General features: G+C 44.2%; 1 protein-coding gene across 2 annotated transcripts in view; it reads left to right on the top strand.

Annotated features, from left to right (window-relative positions):
* PAG1 (phosphoprotein membrane anchor with glycosphingolipid microdomains 1) overlaps positions 1–17,574 on the top strand; it is a 165,286-nt gene that overhangs the window by 17,702 nt on the left and 130,010 nt on the right. The window lies entirely within an intron of this gene.

The raw sequence follows: 17,574 nt of genomic DNA, 5'->3' as shown, positions 1-17,574 counted from the left end.
TACCCAGCTTTATTCTAACAAATCCATTCCTTATTTTATCAACTTTTCATTTTAGAAAATTAGACTAATACGGCTTACACGCATGCCGATATTTAGACATTTTGTTAGCGACTTTGCTTAGTCGCTTAGAAAATGCCCCTACATTGTTGTGTGTGTGTGTGTGTGTGTGTGTAGGGGCTATAGCGAAAGCAATGTGTGTCCCCACGTGGAGCTGTCTCGGGCTGAGATTGATGGTCAGTGTCCATCAATCTCGCTGATCGCCACTGGAGAACACTGGCACTGTCCTCTTGCTCAGCACACAGTGCTGACAGCTCGTGCTGTGTGTGGGCTGTCAGTGCTGTTTCCTGAGTGACAGCTGCACAGCACTGCCCGACCTAGCATAGCTAGGAAGCGCTACACTCAGAGCTGTGTGTAGGGCCCATAAGGGTAACCGTTTTAAAGAAGCTTATACAATATGTCCAGTATTAGATGTACAGTAACAATTAGATGATGGTTTTGCTTCAAAATGTCATACCTGGCAATATTTAGGCCAAATATTACAGTTTTAGATACATTTTCAAAAAGACAATAGATATCTGTCCTGTATAGAATGTTCACAAAAGAGCAAGCTGTCAAAAGAGCTAGCAATCCATTACATTGATTTTCACCTTATCAATGTTGTCCGTGCTAATGCAGCCACCTGTCAACTTATTCCTCTTTCCATTACTCTTGCCTTGCGGGTCTAATAACACGTTGTATTATTTTATTTATTTGTGGCTCTCAATTGTAAGCACTTTCTGCTAATTGCAATTTGTCCTGTCGGTCCTGGGGGAGAAAACCTCTATTACCTCTATTCGGAGCGTGATTATGTATACACATTGATCAACCTTAGCGGAGAGGAACTAGGTAATTCCATACTTGAAAAGGATCTAAAAGTCCAAATAGACAGCAAACTAGGATGTAGTGCCCATTGTAATGTAGCTACAAAAAAGGCCAACAAAATTCTGGCATGTATTAAGAGGGGAATGGAAACTAGGGACTCAAGGGTAATTATGCCACTATATAAAGCATTGGTGAGACCTCACCTAGAGTACGGAGTACAGTTCTGGGCCCCACACTATAAAAAGGACATCATAGAATTAGAAAAAGTCCAAAGGCGAGCAACAAAGCTTATTCGGGGAATGGAGAATTTAAGCTACGGGGAGAGATTAAGCAATTTGGGACTATTTACATTAGAAAAGAGACGTTTAAGGGGGGACATGCTCAACATGTACAAGTATATCAAGGGCCAATATAAGGAACTGTCACGCACCCTCTTTTCTACTAGAAAGGAATCTAGGACGCGAGGGCATGAGTATAGATTAGAAGAAAAAAGATTTCATTCAGCTAGTAGAAAGAATTTCTTTACGGTCAGAACAGTCAAACTCTGGAACTCTCTTCCCAGAGAGGTGGTAACGGCTGGCTCATTAAATGCGTTCAAGGCAAAGTTGGACAAACATTTACTGGAGAAAAACATCCATGGGTACAAATAAGAAATATAATTTGTCTGTAAAATACCAGAACCTACCAAATCAGCAATGGATATCTATACCAGGTTGAACTAGATGGACGCAAGTCTTTTTTCAGCCTTACCTACTATGTAACTATGTAACTATGTAACATTTTCAGTTCTGCACAACAAAATCTAAATATTGTCCAGTGTGTACACACAAATCTGCTGACGATGTGGGCTCAGTGCGTCAAGGACATCCTCATTATCGGTACATGCAAGACATTGCATCCGATTTATAACATGGAAAAAATGCCACATTAAGTGACACATCTTATTGGGCTGCCAGTGAAGTCGGTGCCCACTTGTCCTTAGGAAAGGCCTGCCTAATGTATGGGGGCCGTTAGATTTGTGGGGCACTTGGCAGCTGTCCAGTGTACTGATACATTAAGTCGGGCCCTCTGATGTGGCCTCCCGCATGTTACCTACCCAGGGGCTCTTCAATTCTTAATCTCAATCATCTTTTATTGAAAGGACTAGCTGGCTGCTTAATTGACTTTTTCTAATCCAAGGCTAAAGCATATGGCTTTCAATAAATGGAACCTGTGATTTATAGGTGGCTAAAAAGCAACTTTTACAGCGATTGTTCCTGTCTCCTTTTTTGCTTCGATTATGTGTCTCCTCCCTGGGGATTTCTTATAGACGAGTTATACATCACCTGCAGCGTTCATTGCTAAAGCTGATTGCGTTTCCTAAGGAAGCTGGCGCTGTGATGTCATGGGTTACACAGAGAATGGATCTCTGCGCAGAGCATCATCGCTTCTATGTAAAAGGGGCTTTTTATTGGTCTCTTTTTATTAGTTGTAATTGTGCCAAGCTCCTGTTTTACAGTCGCTTGCTTATCACTTTCCCTGGAAAAGAACATGTACCCTCCGTATGAATTGTGAGGGAGAAACTGAAATCAATATCGTAGGTCCAGTCCCTTGCTGGATAAGCCCTTGCTAATTGCGTCTCCCAGCCTGGCTTTGTTGCTGACACGGATGGTTATCTGACAGAATGAGATAATTCATGCAAATGCAAGTCTACATGTTAGTAATGCTGGAGCAGAATTTGTGCCCTAACTCATTAACTCCTCTTGCACACAGACATTGGCCTCTATCTGTTGTTTCATTTAAAATTTGAAAAACCAACTGCACTATTGGGTTTCATGCATTGGATCCTTAAATGCCCTGTGTAATTATTATTCATATAATATTTGTTGTCGTCCATGCGCACATAGTTGAGGGAAACTGAACAGAGAGGCATTAGAACACTGAGGTAAGTATTTGAGTGTGCCGGAGATCGGGATAGAGCCATGCTGGAAACAGGGGATGTCTGTGGAAGCTACGACAGTGGGCGAGGAGTATAACAGAGTAGGGGTGGGCCTGAGCTGGTGGAGAGTTCTATGTATTTCATTGAAGCCCCCACATGAAAGGGAAGTTCAGTTGTTTTCCTGTTTGTGTGCTACTGTACTGTCCAGTGGTGGTGAGCAGAAATCCACCAAAAGTCTGCCAAACTCAGAATAGTAGATCTTTAGAGCATTGCATGATCTCATGACACTAAAAATAAAATTTCTACCAAGTTAATAAACATGAGCTTATGTAGTTGGGGACATGAGGGATGAAAACTTTTGATACTGTATCCCAGTAGAAAGGCAGTGTTGCCTGCGGTAGCCATTAAGATATTTGCGTGTATAAGTCCCATATACATGGAGTGATTTTTTTTTTTCCCCCTTCTTTCTAAGTGATCTGACTAGATCACTTACAAAGTAAGCACGGATCGCTCTGTGTGTACAGCCTATAGCAACGGCGATGTGCGGTCCCATGCGTCACCATCGCCTGACTAGATTTTGACTGCATGCAGTTAAAATCTAGTCATAACACCAGTGTTCTCACCAGAGGACACTGGTCAGCACACATCGCTGGGACATCATATGTGTGTTATCGATCTTTACTTAAATACATCACTAAGCACAGGGCTCCCGTCTCCCCATGTGTACAGGGCTTTAGACCAGTGATGGACAACCAGTGTCCCAAACCTTCACCTTAGGTTGGGATTAGGTCATTGGTGATGCTAGTTGGGGTAATAAGCAGAGAAGAAGACTATACTTCATCCTGTTCTTTGCCTGGAGAAGACAACTTCAGCATTGCATTCACCCTTCTCACTTATATAGTGAGACCTCTGAGAGCTAAAAGCATTTTTAAGATCAGAGGATGCAAGACGTGCAATCTACCCCACTTGGCCTCCCTCATTCCACAGCCGGAAAGAGCGTCATGGTTCCTAAAGAGTGTTGTATCTATTCTAAGCTAAGGGCATGCAAAGTCTTTAATCTTGGCAAGTTAAAACATGGAAATCAACGGTCATGGGCAGCCCTTTTGGCATTAGGAGGGCCACGCATGTAGCCCTCGAAGTGTATCCTGTTGTCTTTCGTGGTTCTACTGTAAACTGCAGGACCTTCAACAATCCGGTTATTTTACCTCCAGAGTAACACTGTCTCCTTATGGCTGTACCCACTCATGGGCTGCAGTAAGATTGATTTATTTGTCTAGGACGAGGTTCTTCCTCCAGACATCCTCCGGCATGAAGATAGGAGAAAAATGTTCTATTTTATTTGGCCAATAAATCCTCCCAACTCTACTCTATGACCTAGTAGATGGAAACTAAATAAATAAGTCTGTTGAAATGGTGCCAGTTGGATTTTGATAGAAAGATTAATTATATTTCTCATCTTCTGAAGAGCTGACAATTTGCAATCGCTGACATTTAAAGCATCTTATAATGTAGCTGCGAGAGAACCCAGCTTCCTGCAGTGTAGAACCGTGGCGGAAAATCTTTAAACCCTCAATCTCTTTTCATTATGTTACAGACTTCGCCTGAAGGGAGAGTTATTATGATGTCTGGCAGATGGATTGTTTACCTGGAATGCAGGACAGTGTTGCAATAGGGTAGTTCAGCCGAAGAAGAGAGAAATCCTCCGGTTACAGTTGCTGGATCTTGTTTATTATTAGTGGGCACCAACCAGCTCCTTCTCTAGTAAAACACTCTTGTAAGGTAATGTCAGTTTAATGAGAAGCCGAGTTTTCTGCTTGCTTGCAAAATGCTTGTCAGCTAATTCTCCCTCCTTATGTGTTTTACCTTCCCTGGCAGTTATGCCTTCTTAATTCATCTGACTTTGAGTAATCAAATGCAATTCTATACTTTTTAAAGTGTTTATTCTGGTTAATTCAATATTATATAAAAAATGTCAAACTTGGAAGATATTTTAATGTAGCACAAAATTTTTTTTCCCCTGAATACAAAACCTTTCCGTAAGTCAGATTTAATAGGTCGAAGGTAAATTTGACCTGTTCTTGCCAAAAATTGCCGATATTTCAGACTTGAAAATATCACATTGAATACCTCCCTAATGACATTACAAATTTTTCCTACTGTGTTTTCCGGTGGAAGTATGGACTTCAAAAAATATACAACGTATACTTACCTTTTAGGCACTGTCACAGACAGCTGTACTGTGTTTACCTCTTATCTGTTTCCAGCAGTCTACAATCCTAACATTCACAACTTTTCAACCAGATTGCAACAGGATTAGAAATAAGCACATGGAGGAGCATTATAGAAGTTATAGCATTTGTGGAGGACTGTTGGACAGCCCTTGGCGTTAAAACCTTGAGGCTACCTCCCTCCCTTTTTTTCACCTGTGGTAGTTCACAGCCATAACTGAATACCGGACAATCTCTGTATGAACTGTTACAAATCAGGTATACCCTTCATACTCTAGTGGAGAGTCTATAAGTGGTGTGCAGCTCAAAAGTGCCCTAATTGCATTTGCTAGCAGTTTAATGTCCTTGTTAAGCAGTGTAATGGGGCTGTAGGATTCAAGTAGTTGGTGGTCACATCTTTGCTTGGAAAGCAAAATCTTATGGGCTGAATTGAAGTCTGGGAAGAGGGTGTGGTTGGGGAGAATGTTGTTAAATAATTCCGCTAGAGTTGGGGCATTTTTGAGCTCTAATGTTTTGTAATGTTCTTTGGACACGCCATCAAGACTTGGCATTTTGTGTAGCTGGGATATGGCGCAGTAACTTGGCTGAAGTCAAGTGTAAAATCTATGCCTGTTGCTTCCGGTTGGGATTGGAAAGAGGAGACCAGTCTGCTTGTAATATTAGGTTATCATGTTTGACTTGGTTGAAAGGGCGGACAGAGTATATCTCTTTTATATATTTGGCTACATCTGTCACTCAAAATGTGTGAGTGTGTCTATAACGCTGGGTGGAGCCTCTGGCTCCACCCACACACACTCACAGTGACAGAGAACCAGCCCAGTGAGCCCACAGTGCCAGACACCCTCTGCCTCCCCATGCTGCCCGGCAAAGACACTTCTACTCCACAGCCACCAGGTGAGCACCCCCCCTCACGGCACCACCCCATCCCCCAACCCCCCTCCCACGTTTCGCGGCACCCCCCACAACTCCCACGATTCGCAGCACACAACCCCCCCGCGACCCCGCGATTCGCGGCACCTCCCCCTCCCGCGATTCGCGGCACACCCTCCCCCCGGGACCCCCTCTCCCGCGATTTGCGCAACACCCCCCCTCCTGCGATTCACAGCACCCCCGCGATCCCCCCTCCTGCGATTCGCGGACTCCACCACCCCCCCGGATTAAATGGTCGGCACAAGCAAAACACACTGACATGGCTATGGTCGACAATGAATGAGTTTTTGAAGATTTTGTTTTCATATTCATTCTCATGTGTCGACATGGACACCAATGAAGTGCCACACTTATGTCAACATGTGTTGACCTTTCAGTGTTGATTTTTTTTCTTGTGGCAATTTTTTCCAGTGGTAACTTTGTGCACGTCAACCTAGACATCATCAACCAAGACGTTGTATAATATACAACGCCTGTTCTGTTTTACTGTAGGTGTTTTAAGTCAGATCTTTTACTGCTACTATTACTGTTTATGTAAATGCATTCTGAATGACAGCAGCATCCTACCATTCTGCTACAAGAATATATAACCAACTAGGTGATTCATCGCACCCCGTGCCCCCCCTCCCGCAATTCCCGGACCTCCCGCACCCCCGCTCCCGCGATTCACGCCCCCCATACCACGTTTCACGATGCCCCCCCTCCCGTGATTCGCAACCCCCCCTCGCGCAATTCACGCCCCCTCCCGCGCTTTGCAGACCTCCGCCCCCTCCCGTGATTCACGGCACCCCCAGCCCCCCTCCCGTGATTCACGGCACCGCGCGCCCCTCCCGCGATTCACGCCACCCTCGTACCCCCCTCTCGCAATTCACTGACCCCCACAACCCCCCTCCCGCAATTTGCGGACCCCGCAATTCGTGGACCCCCGCGACCCCGCTCCCGCATTTCACGTACCGCGCTGCAGGTTCCCCCACTGCCAGAAGTGTCCCCACGGTCCTCTGCACCAGCGCCACAACTTTTATCAATGTCTTGCCCACATACCACTATTATACAGCCTCCTGCTCTCATGCACCCCCTTACTCCCTCCCAATGGGAGGAGACGCTCACTCACTGCCAGGAGCTGCATACTGTCCCCCATCCTCCTCCAGTTCTAGGGATGCCCATCGACCATCAATGATTTCAAATCATCGGTGGTTTATGGCCGATGTTGAATACTTTTGCCATCTATGTGGGAGGACCAGATGGTTTCCCTACATCGATGGCAAAGGAGAACCGATCAAGTTTAAAAAAATTTTTATGGTGCCGGGACACTGAGCATAGCTCCACACCCGACAGTCCCGCCACGAGTTCTGATTGTCCCACGGCCTATTCAGTCAGATATAATGGATGACCATCGATAGCTACAACAATCGATGGTTATGCAAGTAAGATTTTACTATTATCGATGGCAGGGTGCAAAATCGCCATCAATGCCAACCATCGATGGATTTAAAGTACTTTACATGGAAGATGGTGGTACTCCTAGCTCTGGCTTCGGCGAGACGAGTATCCGAATTGAATTCTTTATCTTGCAAGTCCATACCTGGTGTTTCATGCATACAGGGCGGAGCTGTCCATGAATCCCAGGTTTTTGCCAAAGGTGGTTTCGGCTTTTCATGTAACCAGCCTATTGTGATGCTGAACAGTGGGGCCCATCCTGGCATTCCGGAATCACTTGACGTATTGTGAGCTCTCCGTTAAACGAACGGCTCGGGTCAGAAAATCCGATTCTCTTCTCTTTTTGTATTATACGATGCAGGGGCAGTCATCCAAGGCTCCCACACATGACTGTATCACCAGGGTGCAAGAAACTGGCATACTGGAACTGGGATTTTTGTGTGACCTAATGTCAACTGGGGTCACCTACAGTGTTTTTATCACATTTCTGGTGCTGGGAACAGTAATCTCTGCAAATTCCATGCAGTCTTGCTGTACTCATGGAATCTGATTAAAAATGTACACCAAAAATGGCTGCCATCTTGGGTGAGACCGACACTAGAGGATCTACTGGACCTCTGGCATCTGTCAAGGGAGTGCAGCATGTACAGTACTACCCGGGAGTGTGGGTTCCATGACCGATGGTGCACTGTGACCATGTAACCCCTGGCAATGAGCATGTAGGTAAAAAAAAAGAAAAGAAAGAAAATCTAATGTTGGGGGGGAGCAATTTTTCTGCCTGGGTGGTGCAAAATTTCTAGCTATGCCATTGACTGGGAATGGTTACACATTAAACCTTTTTGTTCTAATTGGAGATATATATATATATATATATATATATTCTACAAAAATAGAGGGGGCGCCTGATAGTGTAATATCGTTTTTAGTCAAAAACGTGTGCAAACAATATAAAAGCAATTTTGCAGAAAGTAGTGCCCGTACCAAGGTCTCCCTCTGGTGTGGGCTGGCTACCACAAGATTTCACAATAAACCACTGGCAAGACAGCTCGCAATGATGGACTCACGGGACCCTCAAGATCTCCACAGGCTCTCCCGGCTGGCTGCGACTTTGCACTCAGCACACACACCCGGCAGGCAGCTCGGACCACCAGCAGCGTCTCCAGCAGCAGAGTAGCGTCACACAAGCCACGCCCCTACGCGTTTCGTCACGGGACTTCGTCAGTGGGGAGAGCCTGTGGAGATCTTGAGGGTCCCATGAGTCCATCATTGCGAGCTGTCTTGCCAGTGGTTTATTGTGAAATCTTGTGGTAGCCAGCCCACACCAGAGGGAGACCTTGGTACGGGCACTACTTTCTGCAAAATTGCTTTTATATTGTTTGCACACGTTTTTGACTAAAAACGATATTACACTATCAGGCGCCCCCTCTATTTTTGTAGATGGAGATGTTGTAAGAGACCCCGTGGGAATCGGGATCACAGGAGGGGAGCTGCAGTCCAAGAATTATACCAGGACTAGTGTGTGCTTTTAAGGACACTGATTTACAGACTGTCTTACTAAGGACTACAGGTGTCAGCGCACCTATATTTTCTCTGTTGTATATATGTGTGTGTGTGTGTGTGTGTGTATATATATATATATATATATATATATATATATATATATATATAATTTATATTAGCAGGGGCCCTCACACCTTAACTCACACTCACCCTGATCCAGCCTTGCCGATCTCCCAGAAATATGTTGGGAACATACATGATTTCAAAAGAAAATGCATTGCACAACTGTTCTGTCTACTTTCCTCTGCAACACATCAAAATGTTTTCCCTGGTTTAGGTTTAGCAACATTATAATGCATGAAAGATCAGGGAAATAAGCGAGCGTTCTATCAGCTGTCTTATCTGTAATCTGATCACTCTCTTTAACATGAAACAAGAGCGACAATATAGATCTTGGTGCAGCTGTCAGAGATCCAGGAATTGCTGCAATATGTAACATAAGGGTGAAGCTCGGTGTAATACATTGCAGTACTATTCTCAAGGCAGTTTTTCTTGTTTATTACATGGAATGCATGGAAATTAATTTCGCTGAGTTATTTGACTGTCACGGTTTTATTGCGTTGTATTTACATGAAGAGGGCCACACATATATTAAGGCCATTGCTTGTGGGCTGAATGCTAATAAAAATGATTTCATGCAATAACGTCTGGTGGGGGCCGTAATAAAAAAATAAAAATAAAACCTTTGGTCCTATGTGTTTACCTTTTTTATAAAGATTTGTACTACTGCGCTGATGTGTCCATAACATCACCATTGTCTGCCTCAGGCTTGGTATAAACCGTGTTTTAGAACAGGCATGTTTATATGTATGCATAGTTTTATTTATATATAAATATCCATTGTTTTGTCAGTCAGCTGTATGTCTGTCTTTGTTTTCGTAAATATACTTCTTATCAAAGCCAAGTACACTATGGGTGATGGCCAATTACGCGCTGTCATTTAGCTTGTGGTCAGACGTCCTATACGTAGCAATGTTGTGAGAAATGCATTAGGTTTTAGCTGATAAGGTGTGAGTTTGATGATTATGGTCGTACAATCACTCTCTAATGGACAAAACCATGTGCACTGCAGGTGGGGCTGATGTAACATGTGCAGAGAGTTAGAAGTGGGGGTTTTATTGCTTCTGTACAGGGTAAATAATGTCTGCTTTATTGTTACACTGCAATATAGATATCAGTTTGAAGTACACCCCCACCCAAATCTAACTCTCTCTGCACATGTTACATCAGCCCCACCTGCAGTGCACATGGTTTTGTCCATTAGAGAGTGATTGTGCCTTTCCGAGTGAATCTGAATAAACCCCTTAATGTGGCAATAAAGTCAAAACCAATGGAAAAGCAAGCAAGGAAGGCAGCACTATGAGTGAACATTGATAATAATTAATTATGGCACGGGAAAGTTTAATATCAATAACACTAATAAGAATAAAATGGGTTCCGCAACAGAATAAAACCTGTATCCAAATTGACTTGTATTGTCATAATTCCAATTTAATTTGTTTCTACTGAACCAACATATTCTAATACCAGTCCTTTGTGGCTGCTAAGTGAATGGCTTTCTTTTAGTATCTCCCCTGTATACTTCATATGTTTCAATAAAAAATTTGCCTTATGCACTGGAACTTCCTGGGGCTCCCGGCAGTGACACTGAGCTAAGAGGAAGGTTAAGCAGCTATATTATCCATTCCCAGCACCTTCACCTTGTCCAGTCAGCTGAGACACCATTGCTTGCTGCTTGATCAGTGGACCACAGGCAGTAGGGCTGGTAGTGATGGATGGCTTATATACTGTAATATATGTATTTATGATAACAGTCTCCCAGAATGCATCTGACTTTTACAGCAGCTGCCTGCAGCGCTTTTAGTCCAGGCCATGGCTTATGCTGCTGCATCTAAGGAGTAGGATATTTTATATAAGCATTGAAAGATGAAGAAACTGCAAAACAAAGGGTATGGCATGATGTTCAGACAGTCGGGATTCCGGCAGTCATTAGTGCGGTGTCTGAATCACGGGTGCCTGAGAGAAGGGGGCGAGTGCTAAAAATCCCTTTGCAGGATCGTTGCGCTCACCACACTGTAGGGTCATAGGCTTACTGTGCTTGCCACAGGTTCTATTCTCCCTCTATGGCAGTGGTTCCTAAACACTGTGCCGTGGCACCCTGGGGTCCCTTTGGTGACTTGCAGGGGTGCCGTGGGTTGGTGGTCCAGGATCAATTCAAGTTTATTATGTCCATTTTTAAAGTCAAAATGTGGACAAACAGAGGTGAATCCTGGCCATTACCAAATAACTGATCCTAAGAGATATAAACACAATTTATTTAACTTAATATTTGTATTTGTTATATTTCTGACTTTCTCAATAAGAAAGAAATTTAGCCTAGGGGTGCCGTGAAAACATTTCTGATGCTTCGGGGTGCCGTGATTCAAAAACTTTGGGAACCCCTGCTCTATGGGGTTCAGGGACGATGGAGAATAGCCCCGGTCAGTCAGGATTCCAATTGTTGGGCATTTAACAGTTGGGATTCAGATATCGGACTAATGACTGTCGGGATCCTGACTGTTCGAGCGTCATCCGGAACCTCAAGATGAGGACGATGACTGGATGATGCATGCCTACTGATAAATTCAGAGCTTTATACTGCCCTCAGGCAGTAGTAATAGAGTATTATACAACAAGGAAAGTGGATCCCTTCAGCGCTGTTCACAGGATTTTTCTCAAGAATAATTTTCAATAGGTCATTCACATCCGGGATATTGAGGCCACCAGGAAAAGAAAGAGAAATCTCTCGGTTACCACCAGTATATATAGTATATTCTAATCAGATGGTCAACCACCTGACGTCACTCACCCAGACAAGCTAGGAGAGGTTCACATCAAGGTTTCTTTTTTTTAACGATCATCAAACACTGTACTTATGAAACAGGACTCACCTAGGGTAAATGCCCTATATGCATCCAAAGGTTTCTTTCGTTCAGATGAAGTAGACTCTGGGACACTCGTAAATTTTTCAAAGTAAAAAGTTCACACTTTAATAGTAAAACTGGACACTCCACATCTCCAAATACAGCCACGTCTTAAAACCCTCACCCGGAATGGGGGCTAGTCGGGGGCAGCAGGTCCACAGATGTTAGAAGGACTGAAGATTGGGGTCCAGAATAAAATCCTTTTCATACACCAACGCGTTTCAAACACAGTTTGTTCTTCCTCAGGGTGTCACATTAAAATGATCCCGGGGGGGGGGGGGGGGGGTTTAAATACCCTAAAGCCTCCCGGTCACATCTAAAACCCGGCTAAAATCCACAGAGTACACACTTCACCAATACCTATTTCCATACAGAAAATCATCCTACGGACTAAACAGAATCCATTATTCAGCAATCCCCCAACTTGATAAAAATCAGCATAAAACAATAAATACATACAGATAATTATATTACAAACAGGAGATCCAGTTCATATTTCTTTAACTTCCACGCTGTGCGACGTCAATTCCCGTACTTGCACTTCCGGGAACGAGCGTCACATCCGTTCTCTGTAACGCATATGCGTGTCAGACGGGACTTCCTCCACTTCCGGATTGAATAATGTTCCGGAATTTCCTGCTGCGAATGGAACGCAAGCGGTTTAGTCTCCTGGATACCATACGGACTTCCGGTATCCACGGAGCTGGGGATTCTTATATTCTTGTAGGTCCCGTATTCGGGATCATCACACGATGTACATAAAATAGAAATATAAAAGGGAGTCATTAGACACTTAAAATACATATTTCACGCAGGAAATTCCGGAACATTATTCAATCCGGAAGTGGAGGAAGTCCCGTCTGACACGCATATGCGTTACAGAGAACGGATGTGACGCTCGTTCCCGGAAGTGCAAGTACGGGATTTGACGTTGCACAGCGTGGAAGTTAAAGAAATATGAACTGGATCTCCTGTTTGTAATATAATTATCTGTATGTATTTATTGTTTTATGCTGATTTTTATCAAGTTGGGGGATTGCTGAATAATGGATTCTGTTTAGTCCGTAGGATGATTTTCTGTATGGAAATAGGTATTGGTGAAGTGTGTACTCTGTGGATTTTAGCCGGGTTTTAGATGTGACCGGGAGGCTTTAGGGTATTTAAACCCCCCCCCCCCCCGGGATCATTTTAATGTGACACCCTGAGGAAGAACAAACTGTGTTTGAAACGCGTTGGTGTATGAAAAGGATTTTATTCTGGACCCCAATCTTCAGTCCTTCTAACATCTGTGGACCTGCTGCCCCCGACTAGCCCCCATTCCGGGTGAGGGTTTTAAGACGTGGCTGTATTTGGAGATGTGGAGTGTCCAGTTTTACTATTAAAGTGTGAACTTTTTACTTTGAAAAATTTACGAGTGTCCCAGAGTCTACTTCATCTGAACGAAAGAAACCTTTGGATGCATATAGGGCATTTACCCTAGGTGAGTCCTGTTTCATAAGTACAGTGTTTGATGATCGTTAAAAAAAAGAAACCTTGATGTGAACCTCTCCTAGCTTGTCTGGGTGAGTGACGTCAGGTGGTTGACCATCTGATTAGAATATACTATATATACTGGTGGTAACCGAGAGATTTCTCTTTCTTTTCCTGGTGGCCTCAATATCCCGGATGTGAATGGCCTATTGAAAATTATTCTTGAGAAAAATCCTGTGAACAGCGCTGAAGGGATCCACTTTCCTTGTTGTATAATACGTGTGTTGTTGGGTTTGGTAGCCCTTTTTTGTGTGATCTCTAGCAGCTGGTCCGTGTGAGCGCAGACCGTTACCAACTATCCTTTTTTGTGATATTCTAGTAGTAATAGAGTGCTGAAAAGCACAGGATCAATTAATCAGTGCTCCTAATTGTGTAATTTTGGAGTAGGAGAAAGCAGGATGTGTTTATAATCCCGGTGGCTGGTATACTGGCAGCCACAATACTGATGCCAGCATCCTGACTGCCACCAGGAGTCTGGTACTGGAATGCCGACATTGATGAGGATGCCAGCTCTGGACTCTCAACTGCTGAGATGCAGAACGTAAGTATGCAGAGATTGCTCGCGTTAGTCCAAAGTGGGGGCAGCTTAGGCACTAGGGGATGACTGCGGGGTGATGGGTAGGTGTATGAGGCAGGGAGCAGGGGTTAGTGTTAGGCTCCTGGGAAGGAGGGTTGGACACTTAGGTGTGTGTGTATAGGAAGGAAGGGGGGGGGGGGGGAGTAGGCTTAATCTGTAGATGGCTTTTAGTTTTAGGCGTCAGAGTACAGGTTTCAGTGTTCCTGTGTTGGTGGGGTGTTAAGGAGGTATACTTACCAGACCCCTGTCTGATTCCTGCCATCAGGATGTTGGTGACTATTTCCTGGCCACCAGCATCCCCACCGCTGATCACCTGTATGTATCCAGAGAAGCTGTAGGCTTGTTGAGTCAGCTATCGCTTTGCTGCTCTCTGCTATCAGCCACTGAGGGTAAATGTATGAAGCTTGGAGAAGTGGTATCTATCCCCATAAAGAAAAAGCAGATGAACTAGCCAATTGGCTCCAATATGTAAATTGACAGTAGCTGATTGGCTGGAGAATTATCACCTTGCACATAACTTTCTTTATGGGGATAGATGACACTTCTCCAAGCTTCATACATTTACCCCTATGTAAGGTAAGCTGTTGTCTAAGTGTACCACATCTCCTTGCATGGCTCGCTGCGTTCGCCATGCTTCGGGCTCGCTGCACTCTGCACACTATTTTATTCTCCCCCCTTGCCCTAGTGGATGGTAGGGCATGATATACTGCCTGTCGGCACATGTCGGCTCAAATTTTAGTAAAAAAAATGCATGTCTAAATTTTTTTCAGGTCGACCTTTTGACCATGTCGACCTTTTGACTGTCGACCTAGAGTCATTCTATGATCAGTCCGGATACCATTCTACTGACCCATGGCTCTTGCAACAGTGCATTTTTTTTTCTCTATGCAAATGACGGCAATGCAAGTCTGGTCACCTGGGTTATTCTGCGAAGCAGGGGCGTAGCTAAGGGTTCATGGGCCCTGGTGCGAAAGGTCAGCTTGGGGCCCCCCTACATACAACAAAATTAAAATCTCGGTCTGTTTATATTTTAATACATCAAGTATATTATGTTAATAATAGAACTAACATTTAAACATAGGATAGTAGTTTATTTAAATAAAATATTAAAAGAACTAAGATGATTAAACTGGAGAGGCCCAGGTTAGCAGTTTCCTGGCTTTCAATCTTTTCAAAATGCAATCCTAGTGGGGAAGGACAGTCTGCAGTGACATCGCAGCACTGCATGCAATGATAGTGGCAACAAGCAATTACTCCCATAAGAATGTCCAGTGCATGCATTGTTACCACTAACTAGTCTCTTCCAAGTTCCATGTGAGATCCCCACAACACTGTCTGTAACTAATGTGTTATCCTTCACAAAGGTGCAGGCAAGATAAAATGATAGTTTAAGGTGAAGCCTCCAACATTTATATGTATGCAATTGCCCACTCACTCTGTGTTCTGCTCACTGCTCCCCTCTCACTGTGTCCAGACTCCCGCCAGCCGCCGCAGGTGCTCCACAGTCCTTCTGCTCCACGGCGCTTTGTATACTCTGCAGAGTATGCGCCCGCGGAGGAGTGTGGGAGGTCCTCCTAATCCATGGCGCCTCAGCAGACCATACGCCAACAGAGGAGTACGGGAGGGTACGTGCCAGAGCCGCGTGACGTCAGCGCGACGCACGCTGGCCGGGCCCGCAAAGCACCACTGGGAACGGGTGCTACTGTTCACTACCCTCATCCAGGACGGCCGGACAGTGGCGGGGGCTGGGCCCCCCTGGCTCAGGGGCCCGGTCGCAGGTGCGACCGCTGCGACCCCTGTAGCTACGCCACTGCTGCGAAGTATATGCCATGATCTGTTACTACATTTGTACAACACTTACAAAAAGAAACCCCATCTCCCATAGACGATACTATTTCCACAAGCTTTAGTGCTCTTCCAGTGATAAATATGATCCAAATTGTATATGTCAGAAGTTCAACATCCCACACAAACCAAAGATCCATGACTCAAATAATTCTGGGACCAGGAATCGCACACAGCGGGGACGCAAGATCCCAAACTGCACTAGTAGAGGTACATTTCACTAAGGTGGGAGTTCATTTGAAGATAGGATGTTGCAGATAGCAACCAATCAGCTTCTACTTATTTATTTAGCACCTTCTAGAAGATAATAAATATAAATAGTTTGGTTGATATGGAAAATATTCCATCTTAGTAAATTTACCTGGATGAGCACTGGACCTCGCCAGTCTTTGGAGCTATTGACAATCAGCATTAGAGATAATGGTCTGTATGGTTCTCTTTATCAGGGGCTGGTCACATTTACTTTCCTTACACCACAATATTCCCATCATTCCCATATGGATGCAAATGGGTACCCTTCAAATTTATTTTTTTTACACTTCATGCAACCTAAAAGGGCACAGTAATTGGGGATCTCATCTGCTTATTCTGATACCATCATATCATATCTAACTTGGGTTTTGTAATTAAGAATGTAGAAACAGTGACCCACATCTTCCTTAATTTAAACTCTCTTTTTAAAAATCTTTTATTTTTTCGGTACTTGTTTCCTAGCACGGCGTCACCGATTTTAATTGTATCCATCGGGTCGGAAAAATCGCGTCGATCGCCAATTTGCCAACCAAATTGGAATCAATGTAAAATGGTCCCTGAGACCCGATTTTACATTGATTTTCAATGTAAAAAGCCCCAAAACCCCCCATTTTAATACCAAAGCCCCCCTCATGTTTGAAATGCCCCCCCCCCCATTGTTAACGCCAACCCGAAGCGTGGCGAGCGCAGCGGTACGCGTCCTCCGACCTTTTTTATAAAGTGTGGCGAGCCACCGAGCCTGAAGCGCCATTCTTCGGGTTCAGTGGCTTGCTGCGCTCGCCACACTTTATAAAATCAACTCCACGCCGACGTGGATAGTAGGGGTATAAAAAGGTTGGAGGACGCGTACCGCCACCCTTCGCGGGCTCGCTGCGCTCGCTACACTTCGGGTTGGCGTCAATAGTGGGGTGGCGTTAACAATGGGGGGGCATTAAACATACTTTTTAACCATATTCAATGTGAAATGGGCCATATTGGCCCATTTCACATTGTCACCTATGTAAAATCGCGTTGATCAACCCGATTTTCACTTTAAAAATAATTTAACATTAATCTCTATGGGAAAATCGCGTTGGTCGCATCGCGGCCCCTTATTAGGGGCCGCGATAGATGCGATCAACACGATTTTCTCTTTCACCGGCAAATTAGCTGGTGATTGACAGAAAATCGGGTCCATCGCGTTGATTGTATGCCTTAAGTACCTTAAACTTAAGGCATACAATCAACGAGATGGGCGCCGTGCTAGGAAACAAGTACCATTTTTTTCTCTAAATATAAGTTCCTTAAAAGCTTGGAGCCAAATAACTTGTACATCAGGCATGTCTTTGTGAAGGTACATTAAGCTGGCCGCCCAATTTCACATTATTCACTTGTACGGTGCCCGCTACATTCTCTGTCTTCCATTCATCACATTATTTATTAATAACTCCTTAAATCTGTGTTTAAATGTGTAGTACCTTTTACAGCATCCTA

This window comes from Crinia signifera, chromosome 5 (assembly GCF_055691185.1).
Source record: "Crinia signifera chromosome 5, ASM5569118v1, whole genome shotgun sequence".
Classification (NCBI taxonomy): Eukaryota; Metazoa; Chordata; class Amphibia; order Anura; family Myobatrachidae; genus Crinia; species Crinia signifera.
The sequence above is the reverse complement of the archived record's forward strand: the minus strand, read 5'-3'. Positions and strand labels throughout refer to the sequence as shown.